The sequence below is a fragment of the Scyliorhinus torazame genome, chromosome 15 (genome assembly GCF_047496885.1).
Source record: "Scyliorhinus torazame isolate Kashiwa2021f chromosome 15, sScyTor2.1, whole genome shotgun sequence".
Classification (NCBI taxonomy): Eukaryota; Metazoa; Chordata; class Chondrichthyes; order Carcharhiniformes; family Scyliorhinidae; genus Scyliorhinus; species Scyliorhinus torazame.
The window spans coordinates 20,812,789-20,818,326 of record NC_092721.1 but is presented as its reverse complement, the minus strand read 5'-3'; the positions used below and the strand labels follow the sequence as shown (position 1 = coordinate 20,818,326).

Below are 5,538 nucleotides of genomic sequence, written 5' to 3'. Positions count from 1 at the left end.
GAGGAATTAGATTGCGGATGTCTTGATGTCTCTCATTCTCGCAGCATGTTGCAACTTAATGGTTAATAATAATAATTGTTCTTATTGTCCCAAGTAGGCTTACATTACCACTGCAATGAAGTTACTGTGAAAATCACCTCGTCGCCACATTCCGCTGGGGCTGGTTTAGCACACTGGGCTAAATCGCTGGTTTTGAAAGCAGACCAAGGCAGGCCAGCAGCACGGTTCAATTCCCGTACCAGCCTCCCCGAACAGGTGCCGGAATGTGGCGACTAGGGGCTTTTCACAGTAGCTTCACTGAAGCCTACTTGTGACAATAAGCGATTTTCATTTTTTCATTTCATTCCGGCACCTGTTCGGGTACACAGAGGGAGAATTCAGAATGCCCAAATTACCTAACAGTCTTTTGCGACTTGTGGGAGGAAACCGGAGCACCCGGAGGATACTCACACAGACATGGGGAGAACGTGCAGACTCCACCCAAGCCGGGAATTGAACCTGGGACCCTGGCGCTGTGAAGCAACAGTGCTAACCACTGTGCTACTGCGAAGCCCATTATGATCTGAGATTTACCTCTGTCTTGTTTATTTTTACTTTTTCCACCGAAGGGACAGTTTAGTCTGGCCAATCCACCTACCCTGCACATCTTTGGGTTGTGGAGGTGAGTCCCACGCAGACACAGGGAGAATGTGCAAACTCCACACGGACAGTGACCCAGGGCCGGGATCGAACCTCGACGCCGTGAGACTGCAGTGCTAACCGCTGCACCACCGTGCCACCCTTTAGCTCTGTCTTGTTAAAAATGCTATTGTTTCTATTATATACTTGCAAATTGCCCATTCTCCTATTCCAGTCTCTCCATAAATTTGAGATGGCGATAATGTTGTTCAAGTTTACACAGGAAGTACTTGGTGACTTACTGCCAGATTCACTGAGTTAAACATCCACAATAATTCTAACAGAGGCACTGTGGTAATGAACAACTAAGCATTTCAGTTTAGGCGTCCGAGCTTATCATTCGATGGGACCGGACAGTTCTTAAAATGATGGGGTGGATGCCAACACTTTTCAGGGGGATTTGCAAATCACCCCAACACGTCTTTCTATTGTTTATGGGAGTGTAATTGAGATCACACCAAATGAATTACCAACACGAATGGAATTTGAAGCGTTAAATTGCAGCCATTGTTTGCACCAAACTGCTGCTCATTCCAGCTTCCAGAGTTCAAGCAGCTTCACAAAAACCTAACTAACAATGATTGTCACGATGCCAGTTGAGCTGAGGAGCGCTGACTACATGGATGGACAATGCTGGCACGGTCTGTTTATGCAGAGCAATCATTATTGAGGTGACAGGTACATTGTTCAGGATTGACTGAAGTCTAAGTTGCAAATAGGAAATGATCAAGTAAATTGATTTTGTTATTCGATTGTGCCTCTTTTATATGGCTGTATTCCCAAGTAATCACTCCGGGCTTTCCTTCCGCGTTAGGACATGAAGGAAAATCTGCAAGGGATGACCGAAAGCAGGAGGTAAATAGTCAGTCAGTGGTGGAGAGGACACCCTGTCCTGATGTGAAAGGACAGAGGAGCCGTTTGTCAGAACCCCTAGCCGTGTTTGAAGCCAGTGGCATCCAGGTTGAATTGGAGACTGTGGTTTGGGGCCGAGCTCCAGGTTCCTATACTTTCACCGCTTAATGGAAGTAGCGACGAAGATTGCAGCAAGCAGCTGTGACAGGGATTCTGATTTATCTTGCTTCGCCTACCTCCGTTGTACTTTTAAATCATCAACTCATTGAAGTGTTTTGAGTATTTGCTGATTCAAAGCAGTGTTTTTGTTTTTTTGGACTGTGTGGCTTAGAACATCGCTATTGTAACTCATTTGTGTGCGCTCTGAGAAACATTTCATTCCCCAACGCACAGAACAAACTGACTTTCCTGCCGCATCTGTCCCTGAATCTATCGCTGCCCTGATTTTGCTGCTGGATTAATATGTAATATAGAAGAAAGGGTCAAATACACAGCATTTTTCACAACCAAAGCACTTGGCAACCAATGAAGTGCTTTTAAAGTATAGTCAAAAGTTATAACATAGGAAATGTAGGATAAGCTGATTCAACTATTGTAAATAAATAATTTTTATTGTTGAGTAACTTCGGGTGCACTACAAAAGAGTTGCCATCATCTCTATACTTTTTAAAAAACAATTTCCATTTAAGGGGCAATTTAGCGTGGCCAATCCACCTACCTGATGTGACCATCAATTCACACGAGATGATTAGTAGAAGTGAACAGTGGTTTTAATAAGCTAGATCTGTGCCTGCCAGCGACTGCTCTGTACTGAGTGCCACCTACAGGCTGTAGATCTATATACCACCCCCGAGGGGGCGGAGCCCACAAGGGCATCAACATAATACAATACAATACAGTGGTGAATTGTAGCAGCAATACATTCACCACACTACCCTGCACGTCTTTGGGTTGTGGGGGTGAGACCCACGCAGACATGGGGAGAATATGCAAACTCCACAAGGACAGTGACCCGGGGCCGGGATTGAACCCGATCCTTGGCGCCGTGAGGCAACAGAGCTAACCATTGCGCCACCATGCCGCCCATGAGTTGACATCATCGATAAAAAAAAGTCTAGACATAACTTTTCTTGAAACCATAACCTGGCTTGTCAGCTTTTAGTTGTTGGTCAACCTGTCAATCAAAAATTTTCTTACATGAGGACAGAAAATACTGTTGGTTGAGCGATTGTTTCATGCGTACGTATGACATTCCTCTGCCTGTTGGCTGGACAGCTGGTTTGTGATGCAGAACAAGGTCGCTAGCGCCTGAGGTTCCACATGAAGAAACCTTCTCAACCTTGCCCCTCACCTGAGGTGTGATGATCCTCAGGTCAAATCACCACCAGTCAGCTCCCCCCCCCCTCAAAGGGGAAAGCAGCCTGTGGTCATCTGGGACTATGATGGCTTTGCTTTTATTTGACAGGCGGGGTAATATAGTCAAGATCAATGGGCTAATTCATGCCTCCATTGAAATAGCAGAGAGAAGTCATTCTAATGTGCTGAATATTCAAACATTATTATCACCAACAACAAATCCTGGTCTTTATTATTCTTTCTGCTCTGCCAAAAGATCTACTTTCTTATGCCTTAAATAAAAATAAATCACTGTATACTGCGGTTGCAAAAAAAAACAGGAATGGGGGCAATCTTGTATCAGAAGAATAACAGCCTTGTCACATTTTAAAGGTTGTGATTTCACATAGGGTTGAATTTTATGGGCCATCCCTCTGGCGGGATTTTCCGATCCTGCCGAAGTCAATGGACTTTTGAACGGCTCGCTGCATTTTACGGCCTAGCCCCCATCGAGATGGGGCTGTATGATTCCACATATAGGGGCGGGATTCTCACATGCCGCGCCATTTGGGAGAAACACCATTCGCGCCGGATTTTCGGGCTGACGCCGTTCCGCTTTCTCCCAACCGGCGAGAACGGCGTCATCGAGGTCGGCGACACGCCGCCCGGAGAATCGCCCGAGGTGCTAAGTTTGGCAATTCACCAGGCCCCCCCCGCTATTCAGCGGCCTGGATGGGCTGAAGTCCTGACAGCGTGGCCCCAGGTGACACCTGCAAAATAAATTCATCAGCCAGTCGTGCTGGGGAAGGGTGCCGCAATGCTCGGGGGGGGGGGCGGGGGGGGGCGCTGCAGCCATGTTCAGTGGGCGGGGAAGGAGGGGGGAGAAGGGTGCCGCCATGCTCGGGGGGGGAGGAGAGGGGGTACAGTGCAGCCATGTTCGGGCGGGGGGTGGAGGGGGGGAGAAGGAGGGAGGGGAAGGAGGTGGGGGAAGGGTGCAGCCATGCTCGGGGGGTGGGGGGGATCGGGGCAGGGGGCCTCCATGTTCCGGGGAGTGGGGGGGGGAGGAGGAGGGTTTTCCGTGGGAGCGACATGCCAGCAGGCCTGCCATGGCAGGATGGTGGCGAAGCCACGCCTGCAAATTGAGGTCATGCTGATGGGCAAAGGCCACTGGCGCCGCCATCCCGCACGGCCTCACGCCTTGAACTTGGGTGCGCCAAGCCCCACCCCCACAGGTACCGCAACACCCAGCTGGCAGGGACCATCTCTGGGAAGGGTCAAGGCGACACCCATGTCAGCCCCCGTGAGGGCATGGCCAGCCCACGGTGGCGCAATGAGGAGGGACGGGCAAAACTGGGCAGTGGACGGATACTGTGGGCCGGGGTCAGGGTGCCTGCGTGTCTGTAGCAACACCAGCCAACCGGGGCACACATGTATCCCATGGCACCTGGCTGTTGAGGTGTCAATGCGCCATCCTTAAACATGTTGTATTTCCCCCCCCTCTCCTGCAGATCATAATGTTTGGGCACCAGCCAGAGATGTTTTCCGCCGTGGCGGGAGCCTCTGCCCTGCAGGTGGCCCTTCGGCAGCGTCGACGCAGGCGGCTCAGAGCAGCTGCAGCAGCGGCGGATGCAGCAGAGGGACCGGCTGCAGAGGGCCCGGTGGCACCCGCTCAGCCTGCAGTCCCGCCCGCCCGACACGTGCAGGAGGAGGCGGAGGGGGACGATGACCACCACATCGTTGGGGATGCACAGGACGAGGATACCGATCTTGTTGGGGCGCAGGGGGAGGAGGAGCAGGTGGTGGTGCCAAGGCTCCGGAGGTGCCCCATGAGCCCTCGAGTGTACCGTCACCGCACGTCCTTCGAGGACCTGCCGGACTGGGCATGCAGGAGGAGACTCAGGATGAGTCGGGAGACCGTTGCACATATTGTCATAATATGCACCCATGCACATCATGAGGTAAAAGCAGGCAGTGACAGACACCCAGGTGAGCCAATCAATATACAGAACAGAACACGACCAATCACAAGACAGGACACCAGAGGGGGTTTCCCACTATAAAACACACGAGGCATCAGCACTCTGTCTCTTTCCACTGGTGACAACTGTATTGACAGTCAGGGTGTACAAATCATTCAACACCTTCTACACGTGGATCAGAGCTAGCCTGGTCTAGATAGTTAATGGTAGTTTACTTAGAGTAGTAGAGAGTCAGCCCACAGGCAGCTGTGTGCTTCGTTACTGTAGTTCAATAAATCTTATATTGAACCAACGTACATGTTTGGTGTATACTTAATCAGTTAACTGCATCATCCGTATTACCCCAGGGTGAACAACACGACACATATATGCCACCTCATGGCACACTTGGCACCACATGGAACAGGGGGAGGACATGCTATCCCGGTGGCCGTCAAGGTGACGGTTGCCCTCAACTTCTACGTGACGGGGTCGTTCCAGGCGCCGAGCGGAGACCTGTCCGGTATCTCCCAAGCATCGGTGCACCGGTGCATCCGGGCAGTCACTGACGCCCTGTATTCCATCGCCGACCGGTACATCCAGTTTCCAGAGGACCGCGCACACCAGGATGCCCGGGCAGCGGAATTCGCCTCCGTGGCCAGGGTACCAATGGTCCAGGGGGTGATTGATGGGGTGCACGTCGCCATGTATCCAC

At 51.2% G+C, this 5,538-nt stretch overlaps 1 long non-coding RNA gene across 1 annotated transcript; it reads left to right on the top strand.

Annotated features, from left to right (window-relative positions):
- Positions 1 to 1,046: 1,046 nt before the first annotated feature.
- On the top strand, positions 1,047 to 5,154 carry LOC140391545 (uncharacterized). Its single transcript, XR_011935106.1, has 3 exons — positions 1,047 to 1,356; positions 1,493 to 1,533; positions 4,374 to 5,154. It is a non-coding gene; the product is annotated as an uncharacterized lncRNA (long non-coding RNA).
- Positions 5,155 to 5,538: the final 384 nt, after the last annotated feature.